This window comes from Suncus etruscus, chromosome 6 (assembly GCF_024139225.1).
Source record: "Suncus etruscus isolate mSunEtr1 chromosome 6, mSunEtr1.pri.cur, whole genome shotgun sequence".
NCBI classification, from domain to species: Eukaryota; Metazoa; Chordata; class Mammalia; order Eulipotyphla; family Soricidae; genus Suncus; species Suncus etruscus.
The window spans coordinates 15,411,274-15,428,433 of record NC_064853.1 but is presented as its reverse complement, the minus strand read 5'-3'; the positions used below and the strand labels follow the sequence as shown (position 1 = coordinate 15,428,433).

At 40.1% G+C, this 17,160-nt stretch overlaps 1 non-coding gene across 1 annotated transcript; it reads right to left on the bottom strand.

The window, feature by feature from the left end:
- Positions 1-16,379: 16,379 nt before the first annotated feature.
- Positions 16,380-16,483, bottom strand: LOC126012333 (U6 spliceosomal RNA). The gene has a single exon (XR_007496846.1). It is a non-coding gene; the product is annotated as a U6 spliceosomal RNA (small nuclear RNA).
- Between the last annotated feature and the right edge of the window lie 677 nt (positions 16,484-17,160).

Genomic DNA, 17,160 nt, shown 5'->3' with positions numbered 1-17,160 from the left:
ACACATGTTGGACTTCAGGGTTCAGGGTCAGAATTTGTGACCATATGTTTACACAAAAGACTTTCTAACCACTATGCTAGTCATTTCTCTGGCCCTTGTGTATTTTTCAAGTAATAGAGATATAATTGACCCTTTTATTTTATTTTATTTTTGGGATTTTGGGCCACATCTGGTGACATTCAGGGATTACTCCTAGCTATGAGCTCAGAAATTGCTCCTGGCTTGGGGGACCATATGGGACACTGGGGAATTGAACCTCAGTTTGTCCTAGGTCAGTGCATGCAAGGCAAACGCCCTACCGCATGTACCACTGCTCCGGCCCCAGAATTAATCTTTTTAAAGTATAAAGTTCAGTGTTTTTGATAGTCACAGAATTATGCAATACACGCTGTTAAATTTCATATTTTTGTTATTCCAAAAATGAAGCCCTTTCTAAAGAAACCCTATTAACTAATCCCCTTTGCCTTGTGTTGCTATTCCAAACATTTCCTGTAGGTGGCGTCAAGCAATACATGGAACTTTAAGTCAGACTGGCACTTGTCATAATATATTGAAGGTCATGTGTAACATGTCGTATCAGCACCCCTTCCTCTTTTTGTGAATGAATAATATTACACTGGAGAGGAATACCACATTTTGTTCATTGACTGATGGATATTCCAATTGTTCCTATTTTTGGCTATTATAATAATGCTGTTGTGAACATCTGTGTACATCATTTTGTGTGGACATTTGTTTTTATTTTTCTTGGGCATATGCCTAGGAGCGGAATTACTCTCATATGGTAGCTAGCTCTGTGTTTAGCCACAGAAGGAACTGCCAAATTGTTTTCCAAAGTGGTTGTACCATTTTGCATTTCACTGGCAATGTAAGAGATTCCAGTTTTTCTACTTTAGAAACCCTCGTTGATGCCTTTCTCTTATTTTATCATCTAGTATGTAAGATGCCATACTGTGATTTTGATTAGTATTTCTCTAGTGACTAACAATATTTGAACATCTTTTCATGTTTACGTGGCCACTTGTACAGAGGGGAAACTATGTATTCATATTATCAATTCATTTTTAATTAACTAATTGCTTTTCTGTATATTATTGGGTTGTAGAGTCGACATTCAAATTATTTACCAGATATATAACTTTTTTAAACATATTTTTTCATCCTATAGGTTGCCCTTTTACTATATGGTATCTTTGAAGATGTTTTTAATTTTGACATTTTTTTTTTGAATTTGGTTGTGTTTTGGTTTCTCACTTAGGAAACTATTAATCATCACTTAACTTAAGATTCAAAGTATTTAGTTATTTGTTGTACAAAGCCTTAGATCATGTCCAAGGACTCACACATGCTAAGCAAGTGCTCTACTGCTGAACTTCATCCCCAGACAGATCCAAAAATCTTAACTTATGCTTCCTTTTTCTGGTGTCACTCTTACATTTAGGTGTCTTATTTTTGCTAGTTTGAGGGTTACACCAGGATCAGGGAGCTAGTTGTGACTTAGTGCTCAATGGGGGAGATCAATCTTTAAGTGTCAGGGATTGAGTCCAGGCTTTCTACATGCAAGCATGCTTTCTAGTCCTTTGTACTGTCTCCCTGATCCTATTATTTTTTGTTAATTTTAAACTAAGATACTTTAAAAACAAAGATTATTTTGAGTTGACTTTTGTACATGCTATGATACCGTTATCTAAGTTCCTTCTTTTGCATATCAATTTCCATTTGTACCTGCTTCTTTTGTTGAAAAGACCATTCTGTCCCATTGACATTCCTGATCAAGAGACCACAAAGAGGGCCCGGAAAGATAGCACAGCAGCGTTTGCCTTGCAAGCAGCCGATCCAGGACCAAAGGTGGTTGGTTCAAATTCCTGTGCCCCATATGGTCCCCTGAGCCTGCCAGGAGCTATTTCTGAGCAGACAGCCAGGAGTAACCCCTGAGCACTGCCGGGTGTGGCCCAAAAACCAAAAAAAAAAAAAAAAAAAGACCACAAAGAAATAGTTTCTTTCTGGATTCCCAGTTTCATTTCTCATGTCAGTGCCACAACTATCTTGATTGCTATAGGCTTGTTTTTAGTAAATTCTGGAACTGGGAAGTGTAGAATCATGATCTTTGTTCTTCAAAAAAATTCACATCGGGGGCTAGAGAGATAGCATGGAGGTAGGGTGTTTGCCTTGCATGCAGAAGGACGGTGGTTTGAATCCCAGAATGCCATATGGTTTCTCCCAAGCCTGCCAGGAACAATTTCTGAGCATAGAGCCAGGAGTAAACCCTGAGCGCTGCCAGGTGTGACCGAAAAACCAAAAAAAAAAAAAAAGTTCACATCATTTTTTATATTTTATATGAATTTATGATCAGCTTTTCAATTTCTATAATTTATTTGTCCTTACTTAGTCTCCACAATAGCATGATGCAACTCGTTTAGAGATGAGGTTAGTTAAGTTGCTCAAGACCATATAGCTAGTGAGAAAGTCCTCAACTGAGCAGAACCAGCATAATTTAGAGGTACATGACGTTAATCTGTAAAAATATTTTCCACTTATAACTAGCTGAACTATATAGTATTTACTCCCACAAAGGATGTGGCAACAAAGTATAATAGTGTCAGTTATACTTTATTATTTTGTGTTTATTTTGGGGCCATATCCTGTGGTGCTCAAGGCGTCTTTCTGCAGGGATCACTTCTGGTGGTGCTTGTCATATATGTGGTGCCGGGGAGCAAACCCAGGTTGCCTGAATGCAAGACAAATGCCTTATTGTGGTATGATCTCTCCAGTCCCTGGACATTATTTAGATAATAAAAATGTTCATATAGTTAAGGAGTTATCTCTCTCAATGTCAATGGTCTAAACTCCCCTTTAAAAAGCATAGAGTGGCTGGATGGATCAGGAAAGAAACATTTATCCTTATGCTGATTATTGGAAACACACCTTAATTCAAAGGATACATGCAGATTTAGAGAGATTAATGATATTTAATATTTCTACTTAGAATATGTTGCCAGGGGCCGGAGAGATAGCATGGAGGTAAGGCGTTGCATACAGAAGGTTGGTGGTTCGAGGCATCCCATATGGTCCCCTGAGCCTGCCAGGAGCGATTTCTGAGCATAGAGCCAGGGGCAACCCCTGAGCACTGCCAGGTGTGGCCCCAAAACAAAACAAATCAAAAAAGAGAATGTATTGCCATTGTTGTATATGTGTGTGGAATCAAGCTGTTTTTGCCAGAGTCTGTTTATTTTTAGAGCTGACCTTTTTAGTAATAATTGGAGAATTGGTTTGGTTGTTGCAAATGATGTCAGTTCTTGTTTATCTGAAAAGGTCCTTATCCCTCCCTGAAATCTAAATGATAGTCTTGTAAGGTAGTGGAAGTTTACTTCATTTGAATATGTTATTACACTCTTTCATGACTTGTATCATATGGAAGGTCTATTATGTTGCTTCCCTTATATTTGAAGATTTTTCTTCTCTATTCTGACTTTTGATTTTAACCATTTTAATTACTATATGATGGTGTTTTTGATTCTATTTTGTGTAGTATTCTTTTTTTTGGGGGGGGCACACCCGGCGGTGCTCAGGGGTTACTCCTGGCTGCTGGCTGTCTGCTCAGAAATAGCTCCTGGCATGCACGGGGGACCATATGGGACACCGGGATTGGAACCAACCACCTTTGGTCCTGGATCTGCTGCTTGCAAGGCAAACGCCACTGTGCTATCTCTCTGGGCCCGTGTAGTATTCTTTGAACCTCTTCAATTGTTGTAGGTGCCTCTCTCTATAGATATTGGGAAAGTTCTCAGTAATTATTTCTTCTATTAGCTAATTTCCCCTATTGCTTTTTATTCTCCTTCTGGTATTCCTATGATTAAAAGATTATTCCTCTTGCTATTACCTGTCATGAATCTTACATTCTCTTCCATTCATTTACTTCCCTTTTCTTGTGTCACTTCATTATTAGTTGGTGATGACCAGTACTTTGTCTTCTATATTACGAATAGTCCTCTACATGTTGAGTTCTGTTGCTATAACTTACTGTTGTAATTTTTTTAACTTTTTACATTTCATTTGTATGGAATCTTTGATACCCTTAGATTAATTTATCTTTCAGTTGGTTGAATATTTCTTCTAGTGATTGCTTTATTTCCATGGCTGTTGGATAGAGCATAAATTTATATTCCTCATTGATGAGACTTGAGCCTATATTTGATTTTGATGACTTGTTAGCACTAGTGTCCCTGTCTGCCAGAGTAGGTGAATTCCTTTGTTTACCCAATTGTTTTTTTTTTTTTTTTTTTTTTTTGGTTTTTGGGCCACACCCGGTAACGCTCAGGGGTTACTCCTGGCTATGTGCTCAGAAGTTGCTCCTGGCTTGGGGGACCATATGGGACACCGGGGGATCGAACCGCGGTCCGTCCAAGGCTAGCGCAGGCAAGGCAGGCACCTTACCTTTAGCGCCACCGCCCGGCCCCTACCCAATTATTTTTAAAGATTTTGTGAGTGCTGTGATTTGAGCTCCAGACTTTCAATTACCTGATATTAATCTGTTTTCTTTTTTTTTCTTTTGGTTTTTGGTTTTTGGACCACACCCGGCAGTGCTCAGGGGTTACTCCGGGCTATCTGCTCAGAAATGTCTCCTGGCAGGCACGGGGGACCATATGGGATGCTGGGATTTGAACCAACCACCTTAGGTCCTAGGTTGGCTGCTTGCAAGGTAAACACTGCTGTGCTATCTCTCCGGCCCCCTGTTTTATTTTTTTCAACAAGCTGTTACTTCTTATAATATATCTAATGTGCCCTAAAGATGCTATTTTAATGGTCATGGAGGTAAATATCTAATAATCCTGTTTGCATAGGGAGTTATTATGGGAATATTCAAAGCAAGGTATCAAAACCAGCAACCCTTAAAGTAAGTGTGGTTGAAGGAATGAAATTGTTGCACAGACACTTATACATCAGCACAGTTTTGTGTTCAAGATCTGGTGATGGATCCAGGGGACCCAGGGAGAAGTCACACATAGAACAGGAGCAACAGGCAAGAAGAAGATCTGAGTCATTGATGTACCTAGATGTTGAAAGAAATTGGTGTCAGCATTATGGGCTGGTCAGGCTGTATTCTGTGTTTGAGAGTTAGGGGGCTTTCTTGGTTCAGGGACCCAGGGTGAGGTCATGCACAGTGCAGGAGCAATGGGACATGACGAAATATCAAGACTATTTTAAATGGGGCCGGAGAGATAGCACAGCCGTAGGGCATTTGCCTTGCATGTGACCAACCCAGGACAGATGGTTCAATTCCCAGCATCCCATATGATCCCCTGAGCCTGCCAAAGGTGATTTCTGAGTGCAGAGCCATGGGTAACCCCTGAGCACCTCCGGTTGTGACCCAAAAAACAAAACAAAACAAAATAAAATAAAAATATTTTAAGTATATTTCATTGAGAATGACACCATGGACTTTAACAGACTAAGGATTTATAGCAGGGAAGTAAAAAGTGAAGGAAAGACAGTTGTAAGAATGATCAGCAAAGGAGATTCAAGCTGAAATTTGAAGCTGGTACTTTCTGCATGTTGGAAGTAATTGGTCAGATATCAGTAGGGAAGAGTCTGGGAAGTCAATGGAGTCAGAAACTGGATATGCAGGTGCAAAGCCACTTCCCTGCATGAGAGAGATTTAAATGGGAGGAAGAATTTTTACTGGTTGGGTCTAGGACGGAAATAGTATTGTTAGGAAAAAGAAAAGTTTGAGTTAATGTGCTCTGATAGAAGATCAGTGTTTGTGTTAACAATTCAGTGGCAACAACAGTCATTTACTGGGCACTTATCGCATATTTTACAAAATGATCTTAGGTTCATTCTTCATATAAATCTTAGGAAATAGGCCTTGTTATCTTCTTTCTTGCCCTTCCATTGAATTAGAGGACCCAAAGTTTGGCGAGGAGAGGGCCAGCAAAAATGGCGCCTGTAGTGGAGAAGGATTGAGTTGATTAGGGATATAAAGAGGGTGTCTGTGGGAGGAAAGTTTTGGATACACCAGTATTAAAAACACAGTTTGGTAGTAGATTGGAGAGTTTATGAAGAGATGAGATGGCACTTAACAAATTTACGTATAATTTATTAGCTCTAAGAATTAGGTTTCATTGTTCCAGAAACTTCTAGATAGAAGTTTACGCAGAATAACCTTTTCCTCTTCCCTTGGTCTCTTCTTATATCTTGCTGTGCTGAGGTGGAGAGAGAGTTTGAGCTTTGCAGCCCTCTGAAGCGACATTTTATGCCTGCTCCTCTTTGCCCGGCCTCCAGACCCCAATTTTCCAGAGTCCACAATTGAGAAAGACCTTTTGTTGCTGTACAATAAGGGGGGAAACCCCCTGTGGTTGAAAACAGACTGAGGACTTTGCAAAATATAGCAAGTTCATGTCTGCTAATATGTGAAGTTATTTGGCCTCCCTCCTCTAAGGAATGATTTGTTGTTTTCATGCTAATACAAATTCTTGTATTAATAGGAGCATGGCCCTGGGTCTCTTCATCCGCCTGGGAAAAAATTGCTTGTTTGATGGTAAACAGAGAACAGAAGAATCGGTTCCCTGTCCTCATTTTAAAAAAAGATGTTATGAAGCAATAGTGGAATAATTTTAATTGTAACCCTCTAACACTTGCCATCAGTAAGCTCATTTGTGTGCCGTTTTAGGAAACGGAGTCTCGAAGAGTACATAGTGCATTAGAAATGTAAAACATGACCACATGTTCTCAGTATTTGGTCAGTGTTACATGAAAGGGCACTTGTGCGGGGAGGCCCAGCTTTGAGGGTATTCTCTGTTCAGTGTGTATTTACAGAGATGTATGAATATTTGATTAATGAGTCATGGTCGCTGGAGAAATTTAATAACTGTATTGCTGTACAAAGCGAGGCCCTTCACTGTTAACACAGCTGCCAATAGTGTCACTGACATTGCAGCCCTTTCTAGATCTAATGTATTCTGGGGAGTAAATTCCTTTGCCAAAAAGGGATCTGTGAGGGACATTATTCCTTTCTCTGTTTTGAACTTGACTCAATTTACAGGCTCTGACTTGTAAAGATTTTTTCAATGCAAACAAGCAGGCATATGGAAAGTTAAAGATGACCAATTTTTTTTTTAACAAGGGCCACTTATCCTCCAAATCAGTTGAAAAAGCATTGATAAAGAAAGAAGCATTTGATTATCTGTCCCCAGAGGATTTGGGGGATGCTTTTCACTTTGCTGAGCGGTCAAAGATCAGGTTCTATTTCTGATGATATAGATCTCACTTCTAGGTGGCTACTCGTTTAAATTCATGATGAAACATCAGTTCCTGCCTTTCCCGAAATTATTGGAGGATAATTTACCCTCGCTTCATCTATCTCTCTATTTTGTTTTTAATATCTATGGAGAAATCAATGTCTAACATTCCAAGTTAGATGGGTATTTTAGTAACGTTCCCTCATGGAACTGCTCGAGTATCAGGGAGAAATGTCAAAAAAAGATAAATTCAGTGCAGGCGCTTTTGCTGGAAGCTGTAACTGCAGGTTAGAATTACCCATGCTATGCAGAATTTCCTGCAACGCTTCTCCTTAGGGCCACAATGCATTACAGGAGACGTATAATGAAGCCGCTATGAAATCTCTGGTAATTAAGGGGGATTTGACAGTAATTGCAACGGTGAATCAACTTGATTATTACCTGCTTCAAAGAGGGCTAACCTGATGTTATAATCTAACCTTTTCTTCTTTTAAAACGGGAGATTAAACAAGTATATGTAGCATTTAAGAATTAAATCTGTTGAGATAAAATCGCGTTCATATACTTCCAATATCCATTTTATGCACAGGTACACAGCGACTGCCCAAGAAGCAGTGGCATGGGGTTCTTTGTGACCCACTTGAGTTACTGCTCTGGAAATGGAGCCCCACCCTCAGAGTGGAGGTGTCTCCCAGACTGCTAAGAGAGCTCTTGACTTTTCCCACCTACCACACTCCAGGGAAGGATCTTAGCCTGGAAAGGAAAACAAACAACCAATGTATTATCATTGTTGATATTAGGTATCTTAGCCCTTAGAATCTTAAAATCTCAAGAGAAGAAATGCAAAAATTATGTTCATTTGACAGAGGTCAAAGTCTCATCAGGGGCTGATAAGAAGCTGAAAAATTAAGACTGTCTAAGAATTTTACCGTCATCTGGAAAGCTGTAGCCAATCCTGTATATTGGGGTACACAACCCAAGTCACCCAAGTTCAAATGAGCTATCTTTGTGGTCAAATCTTATAAAGTGTCTCCTCCTTTTGAATGGGCCTTGAGGAATGGCCCTCCATGCAGTTCTCAGGAGTCCTTCTGGATCATCTGGGGGAACAAGGATGCTTAGGAGACTGTTTGGTGCTGTACATTGACCCAGAATCTGTTGCATATATGACATGTATTAACTCCTGTACTGTCTCTTCAACCTCTCCTCTCATTTAAAAAAATTTTTTTTGGCTTTTGGCAATGCTCAGGGATTACTCCTGGCTCCGCACTCAGGAATCACTACTGGCGGTGTTCAGGGGATCATATGGGATGTCAGGGATTGAACTCAGGTTGACTGCACACAGGCAAGTGCATTACTCACGGTGCTATCTCTCCAGCACTCCTCACTTTAAAAGGTTCACTGCCAATTTTGCCACAATGGGAGTGGAGAAGACCTAAGTATGCACTATGGATCTAAGCTCATTTCTTCTGCACTGTATTTCAGGGAACCTAGAATATTTAATGCTAGGTTTTGTGTTTCTAGTCTAGCCCACATTTTTTTTCTCCTTAGTGTTCTTTTCTGCTTTTTAATTCCTTTTGTTTTTAGGCCATACCTGGCAGCACTCAAGTTACTCCTGACTTTGCACTCAGAAAACACTCCTGGCAGGCTCAGGGGACCATATGGGAGACTCAGAATTGAGCCTGGGTGAGTTGTGTGCAAGGCAAATGCCCTACCTCTGTACTATCACTCCATCCTTATCTTTTCTGCTTCTAAAATCTTTTTTTTTTCTGCTTCTAAAAATCTTATAGTTTTGCCTTCAAGTTCAGGTTTACCAATAGTCATATGTATAATTACAGATAGGCTGTGGTAGTTTTGTTTTGGAGTGATCTTTTTCCTTGGTTTTGTGCCTGCCATATGGAGAGAATAGAATCTGATCATTTTACAGGAGATAATAAAGTATAGATTTGGTCTAGTTTAGGGGTGAAACAAATTCATTTTCAACTACAGCTTCATACTCACTAAATATTTAGGTCAAAGTCAACCAGAATTGCTGCTGTGTTCAGACTCATAGGACCAACCCCTGGGCAGGCTTTGATCTTTGCTCTTTCGAAGATCTCTTTTTTCTCAACTATTCCTAATTCACTCTGACTTCCCTTAAGAAAGATGGACAGCAATAGAACGGTGATTAGGGAAATCAAACTGTGACTTCTGATTTCAGTTTAGTCATGGACTAAAGTCATAGGCCCAGTCATCTAGAAGCTTCTGTTTTATTCTTCCAGCCAAACTGAATTATAGCCAACTCCACAGGGATCCCCTGAAGCCCAATTTATTTGTTTTCTCTTAGAAAACTTTCACCAAAGCAGAAGCTCGACATAGTCATGGCCTTTGGAAAAGCAATTAGCTCCTCTTCCCAAGGCACCTATTTTGGGATTCAGGAATACCCCCACCCTGTTCCATGTGAGCTGTGCTTAACTTTAGTTGATGCTCTTAACCTTAAATTTACCAGAGATCAGTGATCTATGTAGTGAATTTTGTATTTTAGATGGTTTGTGTCTTGATAGTACTGAGCAGAGGAAGTAAAAAAAAAAAAAAAAAGACCATGAAATGGAGCTGGAGTGATAGCACAGTGGTAGGGCATTTGCCTTGCACGAGGCTGTCCAGGATAAACCTGGGTTCGATCCTGGCATCTCATATTATCCCCCAAGCCAGGAGCGATTTCTGAGTGCATTGCCAGGAGTAACCCCTGAGCTGACGTCACCCGGTGTGGCCCAAAAACCAAAACCAAAACCAAAAAAAAGACCATTAAATGCATATCAGATGATCTTTGTTTGACAAACAACAAAATAAGGCCCAGGAAAGAAAAAATTGGAGCTGCTGGCCAGAGTATTGTTCTGAGCACATGACATGAAACAGAACAGGCAAAGTCTTGATTCCTCCAAGCTCTCATTGAATTGTCACTTCTCTTCATAATGTGTTGGCTGTTCTAGCCACTTTATAGGCCTTATCTATGAACTAGATGGTTCTCCTCAATACCATACTTATTATGACAAACATTATATAAGTAATGCAACAAGGTTAAAAATGTCCAAGTTTTGACTTTTTTCCTCCTTCGTTTTTTTAGTCAGTCTTTTGTGATACATTAGTGTGTTGTGCTTATGTGACATGTGTTTAAACCCAAATTAGCAAGACTTCATGAACCTCAAAGTATAACTGACCTTTATTTAAAATTAAAACTGTATAATTTTGACTTACTCATAATCAGCGCAACTTTTATCCATTTCACCCTCAAAGGCAGAATTTTGTTTACTTATAGTAGAGGATTATTATTATTATTCTGTGTGTGTGTGAGAGAGAGAGCACAAGGGAGAGGGAGAGAGAGAAACAAGATGGTTTAATTGATAGTTCTACATAGAAAGATGTGAAAGCAGAGAAAGGAAATGTATCCTTGAGATAGCATAGGCTTCCCCAGAGTATAAATTACTAAGCAAAGAACATACAGACAAACAGATACTTGTTCAAGGGTGAACTTAGGCTTGAAGAGCAAATCTAAAGTATTATTATTTTGTTGTTGTTAAAGGTTTTTATAATGGTGGGTGGTAGAACATATCCAGAGGTGCTGGGAGCATATTTCTAGTCACTGCTTGGGCATTCACTCCAGACAACACACTGCTCAGAAATGAATCCAATTTTCCTGCATACATGGTATGTGCTCCAGTCCATGGAGTCATTTCCCCAGTCCCAGGGCTGAGAAATATTTCACTGAGTTCCTACAGCTCTTGGTCTAGTTTTCTGTTAATGGGCATGTAGGTTGATTCCATGTTTTGACTAATGAAAATAAAGAAGCTTTGAAAATAGAGATTGAAGAGATCCTTCCCGTTGTTTGCATTTCCTCTAGATGCCTTGGATTGCTGGATCATATGGAATTTCCATTTTTATATTTTTAAGGCATGTCTGTATTATTTGCACCAATTGACATTCCCATCTCAATCATGCCCAGAGTCCCCCTTTCTCTGCATCCTCACAAATATTTATGAAATACTATGCATGGCCAATGCCTACATTTTTTTTCATACATGATACAAGAACAATCATGCTTCAAAGTTCCTACCTTCCACACTAAAGCGAGTCCCCTCTCTTAGATCCTTCCTCTTAATTTTTTCCATAAGCAAAACGTGTATGAACTTCTGAACTTTTTGAAGGTAGGTATTCTTGGAAGATACCTACATGCTAAAATAAATTGCCATATTTCTTTGATCTCATAGAGTGATGGAATAAAATAGTGATCTGAAAGTTAATTTCATAATCTACCACAATTATTCTGGGGTAAAATATTATATTGAGAGTAGTCCATCCTGCCTTGCATGACAGAAAAGGAATTTTTAGTTGACACCCAAGGAATCACAAGATGTCACTTGAAAAATGACATACATTTGGCAAGATGACAAAGTTTTGAAGGAATTTTAGATTATCCATACCAAGTTATATATACTTATATGTATAGTTAGTATATAATGGTTTTTTTTTTTTTTTTTGGTGTTTGGTTTTTGGGTCACACCGGCAGTGCTCAGGGATTACTCCTGGTTCCATGCTCAGAAATCGCTCCTGGCAAGCACAGGGGACCATATGGGATGCCGGAATTCGAACCAATGACCTTCTGCATGCCTTACCTCCATGCTATCTCTCCGGCCCCAATATATAATATTTTAATTAATTATTTTATTTTTAGAAATCAGTAAACTAAGGCCCCTGAAGATCAATTAGTTGTCCATTTACACAACTACTTTGACTGAGGTCTGACTCATATGTAGGTCATTTTGTTAATGAGGAAAAAAAATCATTTTGAAGAGTTAGTATTTAGCAACTTTAAATAGCAGAACATCTAGCAGTGTCTTTAAATTTTTTTTTATTTTAGGCACTGTGATTTACAACGTTATTAATGGTAGGATTTCATCATACTTACTGAGGTTAGTCCAGTGGTGTCTGTAAGCCAGTTCTCAAGCCCAGTCTTGTGGAGCAGGGGAGAATTCTTATTTCAGAAAGTGCCTTTTCTTTGGGCCTTAGTATGAGCATTGATGTAGGGTGGGATATTGTATAAACCACTCTACACCCCAGCCCAATTCAAGGGTGTGAGTGGGGGAGTTCTTTTCCAAGATGTCACTTCAAGAGACAGAAAGAAAACAAAAAGATTGTGAGTTGACATAACTTCAAAAGTTTAGGGTCTGAGAACAAAAAGTATGGTGTTTTATCATGGTAAAATCCTTTCAGGGAGAGAGAGAGAGAAAGAGAGAAAGAGAGAGAGAGAATTTTAGCACTGTCAGGTCCCATTGAGTCAGGCTTAGCCACTGAACATCGCTGGGTGTGACCCCAAAACCAAATAAAATATTTATTTTAGTTATCTATTGCTATTTTAAAAACTTGCCTGAAAACTTCTTCGCTGAAGTGCATACATATTTGTAACTCCTGATGATACAGAGAGCTGATTGAGCTCAAAGACAAGGCTCTTTCCTTCCTCACATAAAGTTATAGCCATTCTTTCATCTGCTTTGAGTTGGGTCTTTGCCTGGAATTAGAATGTTCAAATAAGATGCCATCCCACTGATGCCATCCCATCAGTGACTGCACATCTTTTGGTAGGAATGTTCGGAATCTTTGTAGCTGGCTCCCAAGAAGTTCAAAGGCATTGACTTTGAAGTCTACATGGGACTGGGAGCTCACAGAAGTCACTTTGGCTAAATTCTCTCTCTCTTCTCTCTCTCTCTTCTCTGTCTCTCTCTGTCTCTGTCTCTCTCTGTTTCTCTCTCTCTGTCTGTCTCTGTCTGTCTCTGTCTTTCTGTCTGTCTGTCTGTCTGTCTGTCTCTCTCTCTCTCTCTCTCTCTCTCTCTCTCTCTCTCTCTCTCTCTCTTCCCTCTCTGATTCTGTCTCAGTCTATCTCCACACCTGGCAATGCTCTTTGCTCAGGAATCACTCCTGACAACGCTCATGTTCCAGGGATTAAACCCAGGTAGACGGCAAGCAAGGCAAGCTCCCTGCCCACTGTACTCTCTCTTCAACTCCAACAGCTAAATTCTCTTGGGCAAAATAACTCATGAGACCATTCCAGATTCAAAGGAAAAGAAAACGAACTCTTTCTGAATAGAAGGCATCTATTCAGATGCTACCTCTAATTCTCAACAATCTTTGTTTTTTTTTTTCTTTCTTTAGGATGTTGATTTCTGTTTTTCAGTCAAATCTTCTGCTTAAACTTTCTCACTAGTTGAACATCTACTCTAAACATATTTCAACGGATGCCAGTATTTTCTTATCTCAGGCAGCAGCTTATATCTTGCCTCAGTTTCCCCACAGACATTTACTAATGTCTGACTGGAGGAAAACACTTGAAATATGACTCTGTGGGGCCGGGCGGTGGCGCTAGAGGTAAGGTGCCTGCCTTGCCTGTGCTAGCCTAGGACAGACCGCGGTTCGATCCCCCGGCGTCCCATATGGTTCCCCAAGCCAGGAGCAACTTCTGAGCGCATAGCCAGGAGTAACCCCTGAGCGTCACCGGGTGTGGCCCAAAAACCAAAAAAAAAAAAAAAAAGAAATATGACTCTGTGAACCCTAACACTTAGAAATGACAAAAGCCTTCCTCATAAAAATCTGCATTCAGGGAGAATACTTCTTGGAGAAGGGTTTTCAAGTCCCTTTTGCTTTTTGGGGTGTCCAAAAATCAAAGCCTCAGGGAAGTCCTAGAAAATTTAAATTTTGGAATATAAAGTCATTGGAGCTTGTGAGAAAATTTTGATTGGGGATTTAGCTGGATAATTCAATCCCTTTTCCTGTTGGTAACTTAATTTCTCATTTCACTAACTGAGTCTGAGCCAAAAGAATCAGCTTCCTGACCAGCTTCTCCTCTGCCAGGACAACCACCTGCCTTTTCAGTGCTGGCCAGTGTGACCTGGAGACGTGTCCACATAGAAATGAAGTGGACACAGCTTAGATTTCTTTCTACTTGATGTTTTTTCGTGCTCACAAAGGCAATGCACACAGTCTTTGCAGCCAAAAAGGCAAAGGGGGGGGGCTATGCAGCCTGCAGGGCCCCTTTGCTGAAGCATTTAGACAATGGGGAGGACTGGCAGTAGGGAGTGGATTACACTGGGAAGACAGCGAGGTGATTTCAAATCCCCCTTTCCCTGAAGGCACTGACAGAATCACCAAGAGGCAGCCTAGCCCCCCTCAAATGAGATACAGCAGTTTATCATGTCATAGTCCGCCACAGAGGGTTAAGGCTATAAGGGCTTCTGGCTGTCACGAACAGGATTTCATCTTGGGGCCCCGCAGGCCAGATGGAAGGAGCGGAAAAAAAGTTCATTCTGCCTTTCCCCCCATTGTCTGGCATCTTGTCTTCATTTTCCCAGGCCTGTGTCGCTGGACCAACCATGGAGCCCAAGTCTCAAGTGTGGGCTGACAATAGTGCCATAACATTTTCTGGATCCGTTAACCTCCTGATAGTATCCCTATGTATTTAGTAAAAACCAAACCAACAAACAAACAAAAAACTCAAGGAGTGGATTTGAATTTTCAGCTATACCTCTTAATAGTTGGCTTAAACTTTGGGCATTCTCTTTTCATGCTTGGAACTGCTCTATGAAAAGATTTAGAAATTATGCCTATCTGATAGAGATGGCATTCATGGAGGCAGGAAAAAAATATTCATATGCAATTCATATTTTTTTTGCAGAGCTTGGCATTAAGATTCATTTTAGGACTTCTATTAGTGCTCATCTGCACTATTTCAGATTTTATACCCCATTGTCACGTCCCACTGTAAAAACCTTTTGTGTCTATTTGCGGAATTGCTATGTTGTCTATAAATATTTAGTGATCCTTCACGATCGGGTTGTATTTACCCCTGTAGATATGTCTTCCAAAGTGAAATGACAGCCTCTGCCAAAATTAAAAGTGGCCACATTTTCACGGGGCGCTTAATTAAATGCCAAAATTTATCTACATTAACAACGAAGTGGTGAAATTTATTGATCAATTCACATGATGGAAGTTGACAAATGGCTTAAGCAATTTCCATAATTTTCGACACGTGTTAAAATGTGGAATGAAAAAGAACACTATATTCACATTAAATGAGAAATGAAAGGGAGGTTTTGTGCAGGGGGGCCGGTGCCCCGGGGCACAAGACTTTGTTTGCCGGCCCTGTCCACGCTGCCGTTGGATCTGTGTACAGATGGGGCTCTGACAGTCCTACAGCTGTTCCCCTAATTGTCCATTAAGTGTTCTATTGATTCTCTGATTCCAAGTACATGTCTTTCAGCTCAGGCTATCGTGTGAAGTGGCAGACACATTCCTTGTAGAATGACAGAGCTGCTTGAAACCTAAAAATGTGGTCTGCCAGTTTCAATCGAGGGCCCTGCTTTCAAAGGAGAAGGCTTGCTTAAAGGCGCTTCATAATCACTGGTTAGGCTTTATTTTCTAAACTTTTAGCACCAATCAATTAAAGCCACAGCAGCATGAAGAGTTTTAATTCCAGGATAAGCTTGGAGAAAATCGCACCGGACTGATTCTGGACACAGCAAAAGGGTCCATCGATGGGGTGGGGGAGAAAGATCAGTCTTTTTGAGCTGTAGGCAGATTATTTACAACATCCACCCCCCAACTCCTGGCTATATACCTGACATGCGCGCAGTCATTTTCATCTGACTCGCAAGTTCACTTTTAGCATTTTTTTTTAAAATTGAGATCATCTGCAATTCTAGATTATGCCAGTCAGAAGCCGGTTTTACAATCATCTCTCTTTAATCTGGAATGTGAAAGATAAGATGCATATCTGTGGTGAGGACCATAAATCTTCGGAGAAACAAATAACCCTAGATAAAACTGTAAAAGTTATTTAGTTCTCCAAGGGAAGAGGTTTATTAATCTAAAATTTCCAGGCCATTGTATCATGACTTGGGGAGCACTCAGTATCTCCGTGTGTGCAATTGGACCTCAGGCAAAAAGGGCTGATGGCTTCAGTTTTGGAACTTGATCGGCTGGGTAGTGTGGGGGTAGTGTGGGTCTAAGCCAAGTGCCAAGGATTCAGCTGAGAGCCGTAGTCCGAAGTCCAAAAATTAGTGGTGTAGAGCCCTCTGTATGTTTGCTTTAATTTCTGAGACATCTTGATATATTTGAGTATTACTCTTAGTTATTTTGTCATAATATTTCATTGCGCAGGGGCCATGCTAATCTTCTCTGTATCGTTCCAATTTTAGTATATGTGCTGCCAAAGCGAGCACAAATAATTTCAATAGGTAAAGCTGATTTATGGGACTGGAGAGGTAGCACAGGAGTAGGATATTTGCCTTGCTCATGGCTTTGACCCAGGATGGACACAGGTTTGATTCCCAGCATCCCATATGGCCCCCCAAGGCTGCCAGGAGCGATTTCTGAGCACAGAGCCTGCCGTATATGACCCGGAAACAAAAACAAAAAAGAAAAGATCAATTTAGTGATCATTGGATACAAAGTGTAAGGAGTAAAAAATATTTATTACTTAATTAGGATCTAATAGTTTTGACACAGTTGAGGTTCTCTGGTGTGATTGTAGCTAACAAGTTACCAGATTCAGAAGCTGGAGAGATAGTACAAGGGGTATTTGCCTTTCACACAGCTCACCTGGGTTCATTCCTCTACATTTTTATATTATGGTCCACCAAGCACTGCTAGGCTTGATTCTCAAGCACAGAGCTAGGAGTAACCAACCCGTGATCATTGCCAGGTGTGCCCCCCACCAAAAAAAAAAGTCATCAGATTCATCAAGATTTTTAAAGTGGGAAACAAGACCACCAGACTCTTAAACATATATGTACAGGATTGCATATACATATTTAAATATTTAAAAAAGAAAAATTCAGATTCTTTATAGAAAATGGCTTTGGGAGAAGAATTCATTAAAAAGTGCCTTTTCCCACAA